Below are 22,391 nucleotides of genomic sequence, written 5' to 3'. Positions count from 1 at the left end.
TCCATATTAAAATTACATTATTCTAGTCTGTAAATTTACCCACTCAAGTTTGCATCAATCTGGCAAGCCTACACCCAATAAATCCTGATATTTGTAATGTTTCCTTCAAATTTCCCCTATGGCATGTGAGCAGGGTCTGAAAATGGAATACAAGCTCCATGAAACTATAGCAACACTTTGTCCTTGTGTTCTCCTCTCTCCCTTTCTCTTAGGCACATTCTTGGATGAATTGTCCTGTCAGAAGCTGAGGTGAGGAGAAGCTGGAAGTAGAACTGGGAAGAGCTTGAATAAATTGGTCAGTGAAATTTAGATTCTTGTTTTCTAAAATTCTCTTTCCCCAACTTAGTTTTTAGGAACTGGAAGAAAGCTGCATGTATGGATGGAATGTCTTAGGGTAGTTGTTCACAAAGAAATTGATTGCAGTGAACTCCCACTTGTAAGAATTTCATAATTCTCTGAAAATGTTTTTTATACTCAACCTTCTAAAGATTCTTAATGGCACATTGAAGATCAGAGGTTGACAAAGTTTTTTTCCAAAGGGCCTGATAGGAAATTTGTTTAGCTTTTGTGAGCTATATGATTTCTTTCACGACTACTCAACTCTGCTGCTGCAGCACCAACTCAGCCATAGATAATACATAAATGAATGAGAATGTCTGAATTCCAATGCAACTTTATTTACAAAAACAGGTAGTGCGACAGATAGGATACTGGCGTCATAGTTTGTTGGTGGTGACCCTTGGTACAGTGGAAAAAATTCAATTAGAGCTTGGTTATGGTTCTTTCACTCCAATTGGGTATTTTGGGAGATGTTAGTTTAGATTTATATAGGTTCATTATCTGTAAAATGGGGATAATAAAACCTACTTCACAAGACTTATGAAGATTAAGTTATGTAGCTAAATATAGTAAACTGGCTTCCTTTTTAAAAAATTACATTTAGTTTTTATTGTAGAACCCACATATCAGGGCAAAGTGTTGCACGTACAAATATAAATTATTTTTGGGAAAAAAGTTGTAAAAACACCCCCCAAAACTCAAACCAAACTGCACCTTCTTTAGTTATGTTGTCCTGACCAGGATCCATATTGGCAAAGGAATTCTGACCTCTGAGAGGGGCCTCTTGATGGTGGCACCCTTAGGCCTGGGCCTCTGTAAGACAAAAGCCACTGGAGTGATAGCAGCCTGGGGACTGAGAGGGCCTCTGCTCCCTGCAAGTTGGGGTCTTGGCCCTGGCTGGCAAGGAGACATTCCTAATTAATCTAGATCATTAAAATCCTGCAGTCTTCAAGGATCTGAGTAGGTGGCAACTGCTAACGACTTCATTGTTTTGTTCCTTTTATTATTTCTTAAAAGCTCCTTCCCCAGCTCCCATGCCCCTGAGGCAGAGGAGGCACCAACCCAGTCTGCAACCCTGACCTCTGGCCTTGGGTGCAGGCTCCAGGAGGACAGAGGGAGTGGGTGGGTGACTTCCTATAGGGTGACTTAGAGAGAAGACCCGAGCTGGCCAAGTAGGAGAAAGGAAAAGGTAAGGAAAAAGCCAAGAGATCAAAGGTAGTGATAACTAATGATCACTATTATCATTATAGCATTATTACTTTAGTTTCTTTTAGAGGATTTTTGTTGTTGTTGTTGGTTATTTAGTTTAGCTCATGCATTTACAGTAAACCAGTAAATGCCGTTGAGGACAGCTGAAACTGTGTTTTCCCGGTTCATCATTGAAGATTCTCTTGTGAGAATTAGAAAATTGTTTTAGAGAGTATTGGTGCTTATTTCATACTAATTGAGCAAAGACCATTCTCTCTTAGGTTTAGTTTTTATACTTCAAGCCCTTTTTAAAAGAATTGTACAGACATGGGTGTATCTGTTTGCTTTACTTCTTTATTTTCCTTGTTGGGTAATCATGCATATGTTGATTGGCATCAAACAGAGATCTCACCTATCCCCATGGCAGTGAGCTGCTGCTAACTTGAGTTCAGACCAGCCCTGGTGGCCCTGTGAGTGGGAGAGTCTGGGTGTGTCTAGCTTGGGCTGTGGCACCAGAAGAGGGTGGATGCACCTGTTGTACTTGTGTAATGTTGGCACCAATATAGTGGTGCTTCTCTGAGTATTTGCCTTGGTAAAAGGTCACTGGCTGATTTGAGCTGTTGGGTCGTGCCCCACATCCTCAGTGTGCCACACAGGCTTGCTTTCTGTGGCATTTTGCCTCATTTCTAGAGGTGAGTTTGACTCACAGAAGTAAGACTCTGGATTTTTGTATTTCTGAATTTTCCTGGAACCATGTCCAAAGCTCTTAAGTGATTGTAGGGAACTTAGCTAGAGAGAATTTTTCACTAAGGGAGAAAATTATATAATCACAATAAAGCACAAGCCACAGGGCCTGGGTTGTTGACTTACCATAAATATAAGGGTTACAAGTAACAGAAAACTTTCAATTCTTGCTATTGGAAGGGGTTCTTTTATTGAGCCCCTTTCTCTCTTCTCTTTTTCTTTCTTTTTTTCACCCTTGTAATGAAGAGTCAAGATAAATGACAATAGATCTGCCTTAGGCTTGTACAGGGGTACGGTATCAACTTAATAATTGAACTGGGGGCAAAATGTAATTTTCTCTCTTGAACTGAAATGAGAGTGTTCCCAGGCTTATTGGATTGAAGTCTTTAAACATGTGTTGACTTGCAAAAGTGGCTACTGAGAAAGGGCCTGAAACAACCTAGTAATATTTAGGGAAAATATAAAAAAATCTTTGCACATGGCACTTCAAGATAAAATGCATGTTTTTTTTGTAGGTAAAATAACAATCCAAACACCCCAAGGTTTTTAAATAAAAAATCCACTTTAAATCAGTATAATTCTGGAGGTATAACATAATAGTGGTAAGTAAAAAGTAGATCATAGTTTACACTTTATTAACATATTTTGTGCCATTTTCTGCTTTTACTTAACCTTTAGAAAAAGTCTTTAAATTGTGCGAAATACCAAGGCAAGTTTATAGCCTGAATTATTTCCTCCTGGCTGTTTTCTTTTACTTCTATACGTATGGAGATGTTTCTCTCCTAGAACTACATCATTCTTTTAAAATTACTATATGAGATAATCTATGATTTATTTATACTCTTCTACTAAGGATTATTTAGTTGGTTTATTAGTTTACTCAGGAAAGTTTACAGTTGCCTGCTCATGACAAAGTTAGGAGTAATACATTGATTTAATGGAGAGAGTTTTCTTCTATATAACTCCTCTGGCTTCTTACATAACTTTGGGAATGACCTTATGAAATAAGCCCAAATTGCCTTTGGAAAGGTATTTTAGGTGCTTATATCTCCTTACTTCCAGATCTATTTCCATGGCTTTAGCAGCATCAGAGCAGTATAGGTTCAGTTCAAAATTCAACAGAAACTACTGTTACGGCTGGATTCTGGTCAGACAAGTTGCCACTAACCCAACTGTGGGGTGGGATCTTCCACACTCTCACATCAACATACCAATTTGGCCTTAGCTCCTTTTCCCCTGCTCTCCCTCTCCCTTGATTAACCCCATATAATCACGTGTGTACATGTCTGACGGCAGGGACCATGCCTTATTCATTTTTGTATTATTCAAGGGCCTGGCTGAGAGTCATTGCTTAAGAAATGTGTACTAGAGAAATATTTATACATATGCTAGAAATTCTCATTTAGATTCCCATCTCTGAACAATTGGAGCTGAGCCTTTTGGATAGGATAAAATAGAACTATAGGCTTTAGGTACATACTACCTTTTAAGAGCTGCCATGCCAGTTCAGAATCCCCTGCAATTGTCCAGTATGAACTCACTTCTGTCAGTAACCATGTCTCAAATGCGAGATGACTCTTATCCTGGCATGTTTTGGCAAGAAAGAACTTTACCTGGTTTGCCTAACCTACACTGGCTTCTAGTTTCAACAAGAATTGTTTACATGCATTTAGTTTTAGCTCTTGGGCTATAACATGTCATTGTTCTTTTTACTCACCTCCTCCCCTTGCTTTTGGAATCAGGACAGGCATCTTCAATTCTTGTTGTTCCTGTTTGGTGTGCTCTTAGATGGATTTTAGCTTTGTCCTTCAGCTCTCATGGCACTCCAAGATATTTTTGAGTCATATTTCCTGTATAAGAAAATATAGACTATGTCATCACAAAGGGAAATGGGGACTAGGGGGGCATTATTTAAATCATTCAGGGAACTCATATCCTGGCTTGAAGGAAAATTAAAGTATTTGGATTATTTTATCTCATTGGATTGTCCTTCTTTAGTCAACTTACAGGATAATGCATATCAGCTCTTATTCAATTTTATCTGTCACTGTCACAGTGAGTCTAGAAGAGAAAAATATATTTGAGACTTACTTTAAAAAAAGTCATTGTTAGTAGAATTAGATTTCCCCCTGTATTTAGAAGAGAATGAACACCCTAGAAAAATAATAACAAACTTTTGGCAAAACAGTGTTTTCCTGAATATGCCGTGAAAGGGAAAGTCCTCACAGCAAACTTGCAGAAGTGCTCTGAAAAGTCTCTTGCACAATTCTGTTTCTTTATAGTACTTACACAATCATATTTCTTAATGACGTTCTATAAACAATTCTTTTGACAAGAAGCATACAGTTGTAAAAATAAAGAGATAACTTTGGTAGAAAATACATTAATGATTTTCTACTTCTATACTTCTATGACAGACATAAAATTATAGATTTTTTTAGTACCATTTTCCTGTTGATTGTGGAGGACACAGGAAAAGCAACACACAGTAGGAAGTATCAGTTCGCCACCTAGAGGAGAGATGTGGAATTCAACATTTCTCCAAACAGCTTCAGGAGGATTCATTCATTTATTCATTTGCTCACTCATTCATTCAGTCAATTATTTACTTATTTAATTATTAAAAAAATAACTAAGTACTTATTAGGCTTAGTTATGTACCAGTACAGATTTGATAATCTAATCAAGAGTTATGAGCTGAAGGAAAGCATGCAGTGTATCTTATTTTAATTGCACAGCTCTTTAAAATCTTTTATTTTGGGGCACCTGGGTGGCTCAGTCAGTTAAGCATCTGCCTTCATCTCAGGTCAGAATCCGAGGGTCCTGGGGTGGAGTCCTGAGTTTTGCTTTCTGCTCAGTCTGCTTCTCCCGCTCCCTCTGCCCGCCCCCCCCACTCTTGCGTGCCCCCTCTCTCTCCTTTGAAGTCACGCTTGTTCTCTCTCTCTCTCATGCTTGCTCTCTGTCTCAAATAAATAAATTTTAAAATATCTTTAAAATCTTTTATTTTTTAAAGAGTATAACTCAAATATCTGGACAACTCAAAATATCCATACTGTGAGGTATACTACTTTTAGTGGTCGGGTCTACTTTTAGTGGTCTGATAAAGCTTTATTGTTTTTATTTGCTCCATCTCTTTACAGTTTACCTGTTAGGCTCTTCTCTATAAAAATTAGGAAATGGGGGAGGGGGAGCCTGGGTGGCTCAGTGGTTGAGCATCTGCCTTTGGCTCAGGGCATGATCCCAGAGTCCTGGGATCGAGTCCCATATCGGGTTCCCTGCACGGAGCCTGCTTCTCCTGTTCCTGCCTCTCTCTCTGCCTCTCTCTGGGTCTCTCACGAATAAGTAAATAAAATATTTTTAAAAACCAAATTAGGAAATAGAGTCTCAGAGAAATGAAATAACAAGCTTAAGGTGTCACAGGTACTTCACTCTAGTGTCAGTGTCTGAACCCAAGCCAGTCTAATACCAGAGCCGCCACCCTACTCAGCTCTACTCTAACAGAGACACTCACAAATGGCTGGACTGCAGCTGTGGGGATGGCCAGTGCTTACACATTGAAAGAAGATCATGGCCAGCAGCACATCCACAAAACAAGCTTGGAAGAAGCTTTATGGAGCCAATCAACTGGACAGAGTCTACTAAAGATGGTGAGATTGTTCATAGGTATGAATTCCTTGTGCCCTGAGGAATGAACTCCAAAACTTTCCTGAGATGGTCCAGCACAGGCAAGAGTAGACAGAGGGCTGGGAGCAGTTGGTGTGTATGAGTGCCTCCTTTGCAGTTGGGTGTCTAACATCACTAGCCCCCACATCTCTGCTTATGTAGAGGAGGAAACTGAACTACACGAAAAATTTCCTGAATTCCAAGACCACAAGGTAAACCTTGGTGCCCGAACTAACCCCTAAGCTTTCTGATTTTTTTTTTAAGATTTTATTTATTTGTTTATTTGAGAGTGAGCCAGAGAGCACAAGTTGGGGGAATGGCAGAGGGAGAGGGAAAAAGGCAGGCTTCCCGCTGAGCAGGTAACCCAACATGGGACTCTATCCCAGGACCCCGGGATCATGACCTGAGCCGAAGGCAGATGCTTAACTGACTGAGCCACCCAGGTGCCCCAGATTTTCTGATTTCAATCCAGCATTCTATCTTTTCTCACTGCCAATAATATCAGCTTTGCTTGCTGTGACTTTTCTCGTCACTCCTGTGGTTTTATACCACTCCCTCTCTCTCATTAAGTAACCTCTGTCAAGGCAGAAATTCCCATGAAAACAAAACAAATATAGCAGAGACGTTGATGGTGTAGGAGATAAAACAGATACAGAAGGAGTGTTGCCAAGGGGTATCCTTGAACGCAAGAAAGAAGGGCTATATTCGGAGGGAAGGAAATGGGGGAAAATTAAAGGCAGTCTGTGCTGAAATGGTGAGGAGAGCAGTTATTACCTGAGCCTCTTTGATGGGTGTGACCCTGAAGACTTGTCCATATGGTGGACAAAAGCATAAGGCACTGTGGAAGTTGTCTAGCTGTTGGGATCCTATTGTAAACCTCTTTTTTTTTTTTTAAGTGAAGAAAACTCTGATCAACCTCTAGTTTGTTTATGGAGAAGACTTTGCCCAGATGTACCCAGAAAGTTTGAGAATACCACACAAGCATAACCCTGAGACAATTTTTCTTTGCCAGGAAAATTTGCTTAAAAAGGAACACTAGAATCTGTTTAATTCTACTGCATGGACATGTGATAATAATGTGCATGGTGACCTTCTATTGTAAATTTGAAAGACTTAACCTTTCTGCATCTATTGCTGAGGGACAAAGGAGAACATTTTCTTAGGGCTTTGAACTACTTCATTTGAAATCTGACTGAGAAAAGGGAGCATCAAGGACTGTATCTTACTTATTTTGTAACTTTCTCTGCATCTAGCAATTTTTTGAGGATTAATAAAGGGTGCTGCTTTTTAAAATTCCAGGTATTATTATTAAATAGATTTAAATTATTTTAAAGACATTTGAAAGAGTTTACATTAAAAAATTGAATCAGTTTAACTTATATTTCCCTTTAGCTGAAAATTCACAGACTTCTGGAGCGCTTGTGTGGCTCAATCTGTTAATTGTTGGACTCTTGGTTTCGGCTCAGGTCATGATCTCAGGGTGGTAAGATTGAGCCCCGAGTTGGGCTCTGTGCTCAGCAAGGAGTCTGTTAGAGATTCTCTCTCTCTCTCCCTCTGCCACTCCCCCCCCGCTCACATACACCCTCTCTAAAATAAATAAATCAAATCTTTTAAAAACAAACAAAAAAAGAGAACTTGCAGACTTCCAAGCAACTGTTTTCTCTCTGAAAAAAAAAAAATTCAAAAATCACCCAGAAGTAAGGGAGTGGCCCTGATCCCTGTGCTTTTATTTATGTGTGGTTAAAGTTCAAATTTCTCAACATACCATAATCTCAGTGTACTGGCCAAATTCCATGGTGGATAATTAGATCTAGTTTACCAGCGCAGACATGGATGTAGAGAGAGAGCAGTCACACTGTACTTCTGGGAATCTATTAGCCAAGTTGACTGTGTTTGACACATGAGTGGTGGGACTCACCTCACTTGCTGACTGGACTTGCCCAGCAGGTTCTACAGGTGAGATCACTGCTTGGCTGGCTCATTGCTGGACCTGGTAGGCAGAAGAGGCCATGAAATAAATGGCTTCACTTTGGGTCTTGAAAATTCTCTCTTCCTTCTCTTGCCTTCTCCTGCCAACTCTCTATGGACTGAAGCATTCATTAATAAATTCATTTATTCAATAAATATTTACTGAAAACCTATTATGTGTCAGGTATTGACCTGGGCTCTAGAAATATAATAGTGAACTACATATTTTCTACTTACAAGGACTTAATAATGAATAAGTATAATACTCAGTGAAAAATTTTTCTGTTGACAGATCTTAGTAATCAAATCTTTATTATTTCTGTCTTTAAAAAGCAGAAGTACGCAAATGCTCTTTGGAGTGGTGTGGCATAGAAATGTATTTATAGATTTCAACATAAAACTAATGAATGAATGAAGACCAGTTCATCTGTCATTGTGAGTTCAGTTAATCCTGCCCTCCCTGCTGTACCCTGACTCCACCTTGTCCAGTGCCCTCCCCATCATTACATGTACACATGTATACACACACATACAGTTTCAATTGTCTTCAAATCTATGCAGCATTCAGTTGTCGAGCACATATTAATATACTCACCTAGGTGGAGACTGAATTTCCCCTCAAGGAACTTATAATTTAGAAGGTAAGACATTTGCCTCTTTCAAAATGTGACACTACTTCCCATGGCTTAGATTGTGAAAACATCTGTTGGTGCTTTAGTTAATTGATGCCCAAGCTTCAGTTGTTTATGTACCACCTTCATAATTTTTTAGATTTTATTTTGTTTTTAAGATTTTATTTATTTATTAGAGAGAGAGAGAACAAGAGAAAACATGAACGAGAGAGGTGAGGGAGAAGCAGGCTCCCCATGGGCAGGGAGCTGGATGAGGGGCTCAAGCCCAGGACCCTGGCGTCATAACCTGAGCTGAAGGCAGATGCTTAACCAGCTAAGCCACCCAGGTGCCTTCCATCTTCATAATTTTTGCTATAGTTACATACCACCTGGGCCATTATGCCTCTGTAAATATACTGCTATTTTAACTTAAATTTATTTAATAATATCTTAAATCACTAGGTTGATGTGCTAGCTCTAAAATTTTCAGATATACTTTAATATAAATATGTGACTACTAAATTAAATATGTGTTACATATATATTTAATATATAAATGAAACTAATTATATAAAATAATAAATGATATGTGATATAAATAGAAAATAAATTAAATATATACAACATATATGTTTCTATAATATATGTATTTAATTTAGTATTCATTTATTAGTACAAATCAGTACGTATTAGTACTAAATGAATGAATAAATGCCTTGGGTCAGTAGGACAGAGATTAGCAACTGGAGAAACAGAAAACCAATAACTAAAGAAAAGAAAATGTGAGCAGCCTGGGTGGCTCAGTGGTTTAGTGCCACCTTCAGCCCAGGGCGAGATCCTCCAAATATATATATATATATATATATATGTATATATATACCCAGATCTTCTCAGGTACTCTCAAGTATGACACATATCATAGCTTGGGTGGTTTTACAAAAGTAGGACCCACCTTTGAGAGTGAAGAATGTCAGAAAAAATGCTTAAGTGATGATAATAATCATAGCAATGGTCATGAGAGCTATTATTTATTGGAGGCTTTACCTATGTCATTTAATTTTATTTTATTTAATCTTTGCTCTCTCACAGGCATTCATATTACAGAAATGTGAGACAAAAGGTCAGGAAAGAGGGAAGAGTAGAAGTGAAACCTTCTTGTGCCTTGGGCAGCTATAACCAACACATGTCATAATGTTTTAGTTTTTATTCTTTTCTTTAGTTGGTTATTTTATATCTGATTTTTTTATGTAAACTAAATGTAGTGGTGGCAAATTAAAAAACTTTTTAAAATCAAATATATTTGTTAATCAAACAAGATAATAACCCCAGAAAAAGGATGTCAGTCTAATTATACCCATTCTAGGAATGCAGGATCCAGTAAGAGAGTGAGATTAAAACACATTTTTCTTTTTTTTAAATAAGATTTTATTTATTCACGAGAGAGAGAGAAAGAGAGAGAGAGAAGCAGGCTCCATGCAGGGAGCCCAACACAGCACTCGATCCCTGTGGCAGAACTCGATCTCATGTCTCTGGGATCACGCCCTGGGCTGAAGGCGGCGCTAAACTGCTGAGTCACCCAGGCTGCCCACATTTTCTTTTCTTTAGTTATTGGTTTTCTGTTTCTCCAGTTGCTAATCTTTGTCCTACTGACCCAAGGCATTTGTTCAAAAGCCTTTGCACTCTCTGGCACAAGTGCCTAACTTACTAAAAACAAAATTCTTATGGCTTTCTGCTAAAAAATAGTGAAACAAATATTATTCTAAACATAGTATGACAAAAAATATATTTTTAAAGATTTTATTTATTTATTCATGAGAGACCCAGAGAAAGAGAGAGTCATAGACATAGGCAGAGGGAGAATAAGGCTCCTGATAGGGAGCCTGATGTGGGACTTGATCCCCAGAACCTGGGATCATACTCTGAGCCAAAGGCAGATGCTCAACCACTGAGCCACCCAGGTGTCCCTAGCATAACAAAATATTAATGCTGGAAGAGACATACAGGACCTAAGACAGCTCCCTTACTTTACAGAGGGAAAAAAGTTGAAACACAGCAATAATTATGGAGAACTTCCCTGTGTTTTCATAGTTGATATTGTCATCATAAAGTTTATGACATGCATTTGTTATGTTGTTTTTTCTTTTTGCATGCCTGAATTTTGCTTCCAACACATGGTGAGCTCCAAGTATAAACCATGTCTTATTTGTTTCTCACTCTGCATTTTTAGCAAAGTGCCATGTACTTGGTGTTGAATAATCATCTTTCAACTAACTAAATAGTAGAGTATACCTCATAAACCTATCTTTTAATTCTTCTTTGACTGAACTTTCTAGATACACCTCATTTAGCATTCCGTTGTTTATCTTCCTGTAAAAGTGTCAAAGACAGTGAGTGCATTTGAGAGGTACTTTGGTGAATAATAAAGACCTAAATAGCTGGAATAGTATGCTGTCCATTGTCACGTTTATGTATTCTGGACCTAGACAATAATATTTCAGAATGGTCGAAACTAGAAAGATGAAAAATCTAAAGGTACATGGACTATGTTGATTAAATATTTTCATTGGACATTTACATAAATGGTGGGAGCTGTAAGAAATAATGCATTTTTTCAGATTTTATTTATATATTAATGAGAGACACACAGAAAGAGGCAGAGAGACATAGGTAGAGGGAGAATCAGGCTCCCTACAGGGGAGCCTGATACAGGCAGGACTTAATTCCAGGACTCTGAGATCATGACCTGAGCCAAAGACAGATACTCAAACACTGAGCTACTCAGGTGCCCCAGAAATAATGAATTTTATCTTTAGCAATTATGGAACAGATTAGCTAAAGATTATAAGGTGCTTAGAAAAAGATTAAAATATGAGAGTGATTTCATATAATTAAATTATCAATTACTCATTATTTTTCTCTTTTCCTCAAGCTTTATTGAAATATAGGTATACAAGACCTGCACATAATTAATGCATACAATTTGATGATTTTGGTCATATGTATACATTTGTGTAGCCAAACTCTGATTATTTTTCACAATAGTTTAATTAAAGTACAACTTTGGGTTTGTTAGTATATTTGAACATCAATGTTTAGAGGTTTTACCCCTGGCTTTCCCATAAAGGTTCACACAGATTTTTTGTTATTATTCTGTGGATAACTGAATTACAGCATAGTAATTCATTTTAAAAAAACACGTTGGTTGTTAACACTTTTTGGTGTGAAGTATACTTTAAGAATTGTTCTATTTCCAGGGCCTTGTTTTTACTTGTGAAGGTCAGTGCATCCTCCTTTTTAATCCTCAAGATTGTTTTCTTATAGCTTGATGAGATATGACATATTGCTCTTGCCTCCCCCTCCTTCCGGTACCTTTTTCCTCCACTGTTTTGTTTTGTTTTTTTTCTCTTCCGGTTCCTCCTGGCATCTGGACTTCTTTTTCTGCCAAATGAGTCAGTTAGAGTGGAAATGTTGAACCCACATTTTTTTTTTTATCTTGGCTGGGAAAAGAGGTTCGAAGTTAAAATGTGCCTGGTGATGTTTCACGCGGATCCGTCACACAACCCTCCTGACTTTCTCGTGAGAACACCACTCTGTATCCAAGACAAATTGCCAAATGATCCACCACTGCACGTACCTGTCACAAGCTCAATGCTCAGGAAGCTGTTCTTTAAGGGAAGGAATAGAAAAATATAACTTATTTATTTGTGTATGCTTTTTTTCTTAATACTTCATCCCCTCCACAAGGGATGTAAGTGGGTTTTACAAACACAAACAATACACTAGGATTAAGAGTGAAAGGAAAAACATGTAGATTTTTATTTTATTTTATTTATTTATTTATTTATTTATTTATTTATTTATTTATTTAAAAAATATTTATTTATTCATGAGAGACACAGAGAGAGAGAGGCAGAGACACAGGCAGAGGGAGAAGCAGGCTCCATGCAGGGAGCCTGACGTGGGTCTCGATCCGGGGGCTTCAGGATCGCCCTGGGCAGAAGGCGGCGCTAAACCACTGAGCCACCTGGACTGCCCAAAACATGTAGATTTTTAAAAGGGAAAGGAGGAAACATGGGCATATTTATAAAATGAAAATGAATTGTTTGTATTCTAGCATACAGTAGTTACTGTATTGAATGTTTTTGTTAGATTTTATTTATTTGAGAAAGAGAGAGCATGAGCAGGGGGAGGGGCAGAGGGAGAGATAGACTCTCCGCTGAGCAGGGAGCCCGATGCAGGGCTTGATTCCAGGACCCTGAGATCAAGACCTGAGCCAAAGGCAGACACCTAACTGATTGAGCCATCCAGGTGCCCTGAGTGTTTCTTATATATTAGACAAAACACTGATCAGAATATCTAATCTGATTGAATGCAATAGTCACTGTTTTGAATTTGTTTAGATTTTGTAGGTGTAGAAATCAAGGCTTCCAGTGTTTAATTCATTCAACTCCATACTGCTAAATTAGTGGTGGGGTGGGATTTGAACCCTCCAGTAGTCTCACCAAGTCACTGCTATAACCTCCATAGCTTGCTTTTTAACACAAGCATTTATTATTAATGGTAATTCATAGAACTGTCTCAGAAAATGTACAAATAACATAGCCCCATTAAATTAATTATTTTTTTCAACTGCCAATGCTTAATAAGTAGAATAGGTTTGGGGAACAGTAGTTGTTGGGTGCTGGTGGTAGCTGTGGTTTTGATGGAAGAAATAGTAAAACACACAGGCTGTCCCTCCTCTTTGTAATACTGCAGGTCAAAAAGTAGTTCATTTAAAGTTTGAAGTTTATATTCTTTACCAAGATCTTGGTGTTGAATAGGCCATATAGACTTAAAAATATGTTATAAAAGTGAAGATACAACAGTATAAAGTTCTATCATGATGGAAATTCCTCAAAATTATGGTTCAAGCTCTTTAGAATCTTCACAAATCACCATGCACATTCATTTACCAATATTTTATGTATACATACAATAATACAATACTGTATTGCAGCATCACAAAATGAAACTAAGATGAATTTATTGGCTTTATTAAATATTTAGTAGGCTGAAATTTTGTTAGCCCTGATCTCAGAGCATCGGAAACAAATTTGGGACAACTTAAATAGCTCAGATCTCTTGAGAAAGTTCTCAGGTTCTTTGAACAGCTTCTTTTCTTCCAGATAAATTTCCCTGTAGCAAATAGGAGCCATCGGAATGATTCCCCAGACCTGAGAGCAACCTCAAAGTACAGTTCATTGAACTAGATCACAGCAATAATTTGAGAAAAATGTACTGACTTCTATTATGTTTTAAGCACTCCACTAGGAACTTTATGCACATGATTTTCTGAAAATTTTTTCATTTTGTTTAATTTTAATAGGAATCCCATAAGATATTAGTATCTCCATTTTAGAGACTGAGGAACCACAGAAAGATCAGAGAAGTAAAATAATTTGAGCTTCCAAGGCCACATCAGTGTTGGACATGGAATTTGAACCCAGATAGGATCTGAAAGCCCATGTACTTAAACCTCCAGACTGCCTGCCCCTCAAGGAACTGCTAAGGTTGTCATTGGAGACTTGACCCTGTATAGATAGTTGCTTCAAGAGGAGGAAAAATGTAGGAGGATCTGGTCCAGAGGTCTCAAGTAAACATCTGTGCTCAATTAAAAGGTAGAACTAGCTGCATTCTATTTATCAAGTAGAGGTATCTCATGTTCCCTGGATTTCTCTACTCCATACACTGTCCAAGGTGATAAAAGTGTCTAGGAAGGGAGATTAGGATATATCTACCATGTTTAGGTCAAAGCTAAATCACAAGATTAGCCTCTGCCTCTTCTTTCTCCTACATCCAGTCTCTCTTTTGATGGGAAGAGTAAACCTAATTCCTGTTCAGTCATATGAGGTAAGTCAATTGGAGAAGGACAATCATTATGTGGTTTCACTCATATGGGGAATATAAGAAATAGTGAAAGGGATTATAGGGGAAAGAGGGAAAATGAGTGGGAAAAATTAGAGACGGTAACAAAACATGAGAGACTCCTAACTCTAGGAAACAAACAAGGGGAAGTGGAAGGGGAGACGGGCGGGGGGGGGGGGGGATGAGATAACTACGTGACGGGCACTGAGGAAGGCACTTGACGGAATGAGCATTGTGTGTTATGCTATATGTTGGCAAATTGAACTTTAATAAAAAAACTATATATTAAAAAAGTATTTTATTTTCAAGTTTTAGAAGGAAAGTCTGAATGCTTGTGAACTGGTGGGAAAGAAACAGTTATTTCTGAGATTTAACTTTGACTCAGGCATTGGATAAACACTCCATCACCACTGTTGCAACTCCATGCCTCCAAGAACTGCTGAGCTGAAGCACTTCTCATTTGTGATAGATTAGCCAAGCAGCAAGTCTGAAACGAGCAGGAGCAGCCTATAATGCTGCACTGCATTACATATGCTAAAATGTATCATAATTATTTTTTATTCTGATTCTTATAGCTCAGGTTCAATGGTACCAAATTCCCTGTTATTTTTTTATTCATACTGTCTTCATTAAGGAAAATGTATTATAAAATATAGCTAATTAATAATAACAACAGGGATGCCTGGGTGGCTCAGTAGTTGAGTGTCTGCCTTTAGCTCAGGGCATGATCCCAGAGTTCCAGGATCAAGTCCCTTTTAAATGGGCTCCTCGCAGGGTGCCTGCTTCTCCCTCTGTCTATGTCTCTATCTCTCTCTGTGTCTGTAATGAATAAATAAATAAAATCTTTAAAAAATAATAACAACAACAAAAAAAAAGAAGCAAGGACCTACTATATAACTTCCTCCTAGATATTTTCCCTTTAAGGTGATTTTGAGATCTCCCTTTTCTGTGGTTAGATACTAGATGAACAAATATTAAGTTGGAAACTCAAGGGCAATGTAGATCATTGGGTATAGTTTAGAGCTGGATTTCATCAACTTGTCACTATCATCCTGCCAGTGTCTTTCTGTACTAACCTCGCTGCCCCAGGTAGTGGACCTCTAAGGTTCATGCTGATAGGAAATCTCTCAGCTGGGGCAGGTTATAGGAGTGAGAGAGCTGCCCAAAGGACACATACCAACCAAAGCTTCTCATCATAATGGCCTAACTCTTCAGATCCTGCAAGTCTCAACAAAAGCTCTCTCCCGCCCCTTCTCTTTTTTTTATAACTATAATGGAATAATTTCATCGAATTGCATGGAAGAGACTACTTATGGGGCTAGTCTGGCAGTTAGGGTTCTCCATTGGATTGTTAGGTTTCACAATAACTTGCAAAAATTGCATATACCCTTTTCTTGGAGTCATAGTTCATTCTCAAGTCCTTTTAAGTTAAATATCTTTAATTGCTTCTTTCAAGGTTTTACTTTTTTTTTGTTTTGTTTTGAGGGGGGATAATTTCATGGAATATACTGAGTCTGCAATCCCTTTTGGTAAAGCAATAGAACAGATGAATGGATTTTTGGACTGCCTTTGGTGAAGGAATAAGGTATCTCAGAGGACACTGGAAAAGTGTAATGTTCCATTATATAAGCCTCAACTCTATCCTCCTTTGTCATTTTGGTGGTCATTTTGGCAACGAGAAATACTGATGACAAACTTAGTCTTCTCATCTGAAAATGAGAATCCTAGCACTGCTTGCCTCAGAGGGATGTCGCAAAATCCAAATGAAATAACTTGCATAAGAGGTGTAGCACTATGCTTTCTATTGTGTAAGGTCTCAACAAATATCAGCCATTCAGATACTGTTATTACTCACTTTTAAAACGCTATTGTTTAAGTCTTCCCAGTTGGTGTTTCTAGATAATTTCTAATATTTAAGCTTATATGCCATGAGGTTCTTCTAGGGTTAAAGCATCCTGGTGAAGCATATTAGACACCTTTCCTGTGCCAGTACTGCTTTTTAGGACAAAATTCGAATGCCTAGTTGGAATGTATCTAACTCCAAAGCCACCACGTGAAGTAGCAGGTAGGCATAGGAAACAACAACTTTTTAGGCATTGATCCTAATTGAATAAAATTTCCAAACAGCTAATTCCTACATCTGAAAGATAGTTTTTGTATAAATGGAATAACCGGAGAATCTAAGAAAATGTCTTACTGGTTCTGTGGCCTTTACCCAAGAAATGCTGCCCTTCAAAACTAAATCCCATAGGTGCTTTACTCATGAACCTTTGTCCTCTCTGCTGGGAACTCTCCTTCACACCATACCCCCTGTGTACCATCTGCTCTTCCATGAAGGGCCACAAACGGATTGACCAACAGACCAACCAGAGCACATAGCCCAACTTTTATTTATCTATTTGTTATTTAAAATAATTTTTTAAAAAAGATTTTATTTATTTGTGAGAGACACACAGAGAGAGGCAGAGACATAGGCAAAGGGAGAAGCAGGCTCCGTGAGGGAAACCTGATGTGGGACTCAATCCCAGGACCCTGGGATCACACCCTGAGCTGAAGATCACACCCTGAGCTCAGATCACACCCTGAGCTGAAGGGAGACCCTCAACCACTGTGCTACCCAGGTTTCCCCGGCCCAACTTTTAATAGCAGGCAAAATGCCAAAGGCCCAAGCAGGGACTAAAGAGAAGCACAGAGAAGCACAGTTTCCTTCACAGAGCTAGAATGGCTCTCATTAAGATCAAGGGCCCCAAAGTCAGACAGGTTTGAATTTCAGTATCAGTTCAGACAATAAATTTGTTCAGAAACTTTGGCATACTATATATTGGTATCATATAATACATCATTTATGGGATTGTAATGAAGAAGAAATGAAATAATATCTGTAAAGTGCTTCACAGATTGGCTAACATAAAGTAAACAATAATCAGTTGCTCTTTCTGCTTTTCCCTCAAAATATTTTGTCTCTGGCCTCCTAGCTGGCATGAAAGCCAGTTTTCTGTAGATTCCATGACAGAGAGTTGGAGAGAAAGATGGTCTGAGCAATTGAGACAACTGGCTTTTGCCCTAAAACCAAGTGTGGCAATTTGTTCTGAAATATCTAGATCAATCTACACTTCTCTTTTATGCAATTGGAAAGCATTTTAAAAAGCTGTGTGTACACATACACACTTAAGTATGTCTATATGAATATACCTTCAGTCACCTTTCACTCATCTATTCTCTCCTGTGACTTCGTAAGCATGTGAGAGGTAGGTTTTATATTTCCTATTGTATAATTAAAGGAAAGGGGAACACAGAGAAGCAATTTGGCGAGCCCAAAGCCTTGCAGCTGATTAGGGAAAGATGTGGGGCCCTTCTGACCCCTGGGCAGCTTTTCTTCCTCCAGACTGCTCTGATGAGTGTGGGAGTGAATTGCACTAGAACTTGGCTGCCGAGGAACTCCCAGCTGATAGGTAACCAAAGGAAACAGCGTGGCTGACGTCCAATTAAAAGGTAAAATCCCACTGGGCAATTTCTCCTTAATTGACGGCAGGAACTGCTGTCGCTGCGCCTTCCAGCCGCTTTGCAAACAGGCAGGGATGTTAGCAAGAGCCGGCGGTGAACGGCCAATGCCTCCCAAGGGAGCGGTGATTGCTTTGGCCGGATTCTGGCGCGGCTGTTTTCTGGGGATGACGAGGCTGTAGTCAGCCGAGCAGGGGCGGTAACCTCTTCTAATAACCACCCCGGGCTTTTGGCAACCGAGCTCTCTGGCACTATCTAGGGAAGCTCTTTATGCTACTTCGTGCTACTTGTCAAGTCAAGCCGCCTGTCTCATTTTGCTGGGAAATCAGACACTGCGGGTCAAATTGCTCATGTCGGAGGGGTCCGGGGGGCCCAGGGCGCGCAGGGGGCCCAGGGTGGGGGGGCCCAGGGTGGGGGGGGGCCCAGAGCGCGCAGAGGGGCCTCTGATCATCGCAGACTCAAAGGGACCCCGGTTCGTACGGCTTTCCTCTCCGTGGCTCCACGTTGTTTGAAATCAGGATGTGGTCCTGAGTTAATGACATAAGGAAGCACTTTGATGCTTGAATTGCCAGCTCGGTTTTCTTGAACCTCATATGGACTGGCTTCATCCTGTCCCCCACTCCATAGCCCCGCGCGTTCCTCCCAGCTTCCTGCGCAGGCCTTCCTCTGGTTTGCGGCCGAGCGCCTGGACCCGGCCTTCAGGGCTCCTGACTGCGGCTCTGAGTTCCTGCGGGTGGTTTCTGCTGCCTGCTTATCATTCAGCCCCGGGGGCAGGTCTCTCTTCCCATATTTAAGAACCTGAAATAGCTCATTTCTAGTTTGGCCAAAGCTTTCCCTTTCAACTCTGACTCTTGCCTTCAGAATAAGTAAGCAGGGATTAGGCTCCTTTTCCAAACCTTGATTTAATAATACCTACATTTCTTTTTTTTTTTTTTTTTTTTTCAGATTTTATTTATTTATTCACGAGAGACACACAGAGAGAGGCAGAGACACAGGCAGAGGGAGAAGCAGGGAGCCTGATGCCAGGACCCCATCCCAGGACCCCAGGATCAAGACCTGAGCCAAAGGCTGATGCTCAACGACTGAGCCCCTCCAGGGGCCCCGATTTTCTGCAGAATGATGTTTATGAGACTAACCAAAGTATGTTAAACTGGCATTGATTTGATGACTTCATAAATATTTTTTGCCAGGTTTTGTGGGGGGATTGTTTTTGTTTTTGTTTTGTGGGTGTGTCTGTGAAAGAGCCTGCTTAAAATCTTCGCTAATCTACTTGAATTTCCTCTTAAATGCGGTTACATATAATGCCTCTTAAAACTAATTCTCTGTATTTGCCGTTTGGCAGCCTCCTGTGGCACTCTGGAGGGCTAATAAATCCTGAAGATTAGGTCTTCATAAGGGAAGTATGAAAGTTCTGATGTAGGTAAATACAACTTAAGACTCCAAATTTGGAGGAAAGTTGGGAGATGTTTGTGGAGACCCTTGAAATGTTCCCTATTTCTCCGTTAACCACCATGTCAGTTACCACTATGAACTTTCTCCTTCTAGTTTGTATTCTGTTCACATTGAATCATTCCTTGCACGTACCATATGTTTCTCTTTTTAAAAAGATTTTATTTATTTATTTGAGAGAGAGAGAGAGAGAGAGAACAGGGGAGGGGAAGGGAGAGGGAGAAGGAGAACATACTCCCGGCTGAGCAGGGAGACTAATGCAGGGCTCAGTTCCAGGACCCCGAGATCATGACCCAAGCTGAAGTCAGACACTTAACCTACTGAGCCACCCAGGCGCCCTGTATGTTTCTGATCTGGGTAGATAAGCCACATTTTTGGTTTAAAGAAGATTGTATCAGCTGCTGCCGGGAAGTTTTTCTTGAGTTAGTTAAGAACATGTGAAACTTAACCCTTGGCATTTCAATTAGCTGCAGTTTGTAATAAAATCAGCTTTCATCTAGACCATGGTTATATGGTCCCAATAGCATAGTAGAAAAAAGGGCAAACCCTTATTCTTATTTCTGACATCCCTACAAATGTATATTGGACCTTAATTGAAAGACTTCTTGCCTTACCCAATAAAAATAATTGCGAATTTTAACACTTGCCTCCAACCAAAAATAAAGTTACAATATTTTTTTTCCAGTGCTCTTAAAGATTTCAAGGTCGGTCTGGGGGCTTCCCAAGGGCATGGACTGTGTCTGATTCAGTCACCATTTTATCCACAGACACTTACATGGTGCCTGGAGCACCATATGGGAAGTGGCCAACACATTAAATGAATGAATGAAAGGAAAGATAGAACCAGAGTCACATTTTAGTGGCCTACCTATATATTTTCAGAGTAATGTAGTATTTAAAAAGGGACAGTGATAACACATTTCTAAAAGGAGATGAATGGCATATTTAACACTTCTCAAGAAGACGGAATCCAGCTTCTATCACTTGAGCTAGGCCTTTGATTTACAGAGGCATTGAGGATTCCCCATAGCTGAATATGGGTGAAACTTTAAGGCAAGCTAAAGGCCCAGGCTTCCCTGTGGACATCAGTACTCCCATGGGTCACTTTCCAAGAAGAAAAGTGTGGGCTTGCTGTCTTTTTCATCAAAGCTCCTAGATTTTGGCTAAGTGCCTGGTTTATCCTAGGACATTAGTCAGCCCACAAATCCCACATTTGCTTATTCAGTCTAGAGCAAGTGAATACTGTCATTCTCCCATCTCCTTTGTTGGCAAATGCTTTGTTAACCTGAATTGAGCTCTGTAACACAAAATGAAATGACTAATCTTTTGGGGGTTTCCCCCTCCCAGATTCTTGTATGAGCAACTAAACCAATAGGCCGCAAAGCCCCACACTGTTGCTTTCTCTCATGATGCCCTTTTATTCTGATGGTTTCACATAGTACATAAGGAAACCAATACCTTCCAGAGCATGGCTGAAGTGGCGCCACCATTAAGAAAAGGAGGTTACTGGACTCTTTCATCTTGCGAGAAAAATGTTAGCAAGCAAAGAGCGTTTAGGTTGATTATTTATACTTAGGCAGTCTACTACTGGGCATTGGCAATAGGTGTCACTTTGCTCACCTCGCACCCTCTGAAAATTTTCTGATTCTGAATATGGGGGTCTGAAAGCATAGGAAGTAGGAATTGTAAAGTAAACACCCAGTTTGGACGATCCCACAGTTGATTTGTGGTGGGTCTGGAAAATAACCTGAAAAGGAGGTGTATCCTTAATCCTAAGGCTATTTGTCTATTTGAAAAGATCTGTAAAGACCTGGACTTTTTAAGCAAAAGTATAGGGATCTGTGTTTCTAAATTGCCATTGACCATGAAAAAGTGATTAGTTTGGAAGACACCTGAGGTGCAATAGCCTGCACAAGAGAAGAGGGGATAAAGGAAATCCTAAGACTTGACATTCTTGCCATAAACCCCAGCCATTTTTATAGCATGTTGCACATAGTAGCTTGGCAGGGAATTCTCATTAATCATTAGACCTGTGGAAATTCTATTCAGTTCATGAAGCTTTGACTCTGTGTTTCCCATTGATAGCCTGTTTTTTCTCTCTCCTCCTTTTCCAACTCTTGGTCACAGCTACCTTCCAGATGACTTCTATCTACCACAGTCTTCCTCCCCTCTGTAAGAGAATGCAAGTAGATGCTGATGTTTGAAGCAAGAACGTTCAAGAATTGCTGCCTGACTTTTAACCCAAGGATTGGAATGGTATGGTCTTTTTAGCTTTTTAGTGTGAGATTCAGGGATCATAAAGGTTGTTTCATCCATTAGACTTTTGTAAATTGTTACACCTGAGATCTGGAGGAAACATCAGTCAAAATGGTTTTTAAAATAGCCATTAGTTCAGGAGGTACATAGCCAAGGCCTGTGGCAAGAGCTTTGCCCACATTACCATTTTTTGGTCACATGGTCTTTAAAGAAAAGACATTTTAAAAAAATTTGTTTTCTGAGCATGATCACCCCTTCCAATTTGCTATGGAGGGTCAGGAAAATGTGTAAATGATTCCTGGGCTTGAGTGCAGATGGCGCATGTGCTGGCAAACAGAAATCTAAAGTGATTAAAGATTTTGTCCTTTGTAGTTACTTCTCCAGATTTGAGTTCTGTATTTTTGGATATGACTCGTTGAAAATCTTTGAGCACCTAATACATGCCAAACATTCTGCGACGTTATGAGGAGTTGGGAGTCTCTACTATAGTCCAGTTGAGATACAGGAAGGATGAAGAGAGAATACATATAATTATAGCAGAAAGCAAAATAAAATACAGTGTACAATGGACTATGGGATATGATGGCAGAAGAGGGCATCTTTTATTAGTGGTGTCAGGAAATGCATTATCAAGGTCATGGCATTCTTGGTGGGTCATAAGGATAGGATATTGGCAAGTGAAGAGGAATCCCAATGCAAGAGAATAAGAGTAAAAGCACAAGTGTGAGAAGGTGGAAGGGAACTGTGGTATTGCCATACAAGGTGGAG

The 22,391-nt window shown here is 39.4% G+C and overlaps 1 long non-coding RNA gene across 1 annotated transcript in view; it reads left to right on the top strand.

Annotated features, from left to right (window-relative positions):
* Positions 1–5,762: 5,762 nt before the first annotated feature.
* The window catches only part of LOC140594571 (uncharacterized), a 97,541-nt gene continuing 80,912 nt past the window's right edge, over positions 5,763–22,391 (top strand). Inside the window, exons 1-3 of the long non-coding RNA XR_011995516.1 lie at positions 5,763–5,918; positions 18,864–19,058; positions 21,495–21,623. This is a non-coding gene — a long non-coding RNA (uncharacterized lncRNA). The remainder of the gene's footprint in view (positions 5,919–18,863; positions 19,059–21,494; positions 21,624–22,391) is intronic.

This window comes from Vulpes vulpes, chromosome 12 (assembly GCF_048418805.1).
Source record: "Vulpes vulpes isolate BD-2025 chromosome 12, VulVul3, whole genome shotgun sequence".
In the NCBI taxonomy this organism is placed as follows: Eukaryota; Metazoa; Chordata; class Mammalia; order Carnivora; family Canidae; genus Vulpes; species Vulpes vulpes.
The sequence above is the reverse complement of the archived record's forward strand: the minus strand, read 5'-3'. Positions and strand labels throughout refer to the sequence as shown.